General features: G+C 45.1%; 1 non-coding gene across 1 annotated transcript; it reads right to left on the minus strand.

Moving 5' to 3' along the window:
* Window positions 1-258: 258 nt before the first annotated feature.
* On the minus strand, window positions 259-365 carry LOC120577274 (small nucleolar RNA R71). Its single transcript, XR_005643344.1, has one exon. It is a non-coding gene; the product is annotated as a small nucleolar RNA R71 (small nucleolar RNA).
* Between the last annotated feature and the right edge of the window lie 263 nt (window positions 366-628).

Raw genomic sequence — 628 nt, forward strand, 5'->3', positions numbered from 1 at the left:
GCACTACTCAATTTAGTGCAGCAAAACCAGTTTTCTGGATCACCCACTGAGGATCCAAATCTCCATATTTCTTCCTTCCTTAGACTCAGTGGCACCATAAAAGAGAACCAAGAAGCCGTAAGACTTCATCTCTTTCCCTTTTCCTTAAGGGATAGAGCTAGCGCTTGGTTCCATTCCCTAGAAGTCGGTTCCATTACTTCATGGGACGATATGAGGCGAGCATTCCTCGCCCGATTTTTCCCCCCATCCAAAACAGCTAAGCTTAGAGACCAAATTACACGTTTCAATCAAAAAGATGGGGAATCTCTCTATGAGGCGTGGGAGCGTTTCAAGGAAATGCTTAGACTTTGTCCCCACCATGGCCTAGAGAAGTGGCTTATAGTCCACACGTTTTATAATGGCTTGTCATATACCACTAAGATGTCCGTTGATGCAGCTGCAGGTGGAGCTCTAATGAACAAAAACTACACGGAGGCTTATGCTTTGATTGAGGACATGGCTCAGAATCATTACCAATGGACCAACGAAAGAGCCGTCACCACTCCTACTCCCTCTAAGAAAGAGGCAGGTATACACGAAGTCTCTGAATATAACCACCTTGCTGCTAAGGTTGAGGCATTAACACAAA

Source organism: Medicago truncatula, chromosome 7, assembly GCF_003473485.1.
Source record: "Medicago truncatula cultivar Jemalong A17 chromosome 7, MtrunA17r5.0-ANR, whole genome shotgun sequence".
Taxonomy (NCBI): domain Eukaryota; kingdom Viridiplantae; phylum Streptophyta; class Magnoliopsida; order Fabales; family Fabaceae; genus Medicago; species Medicago truncatula.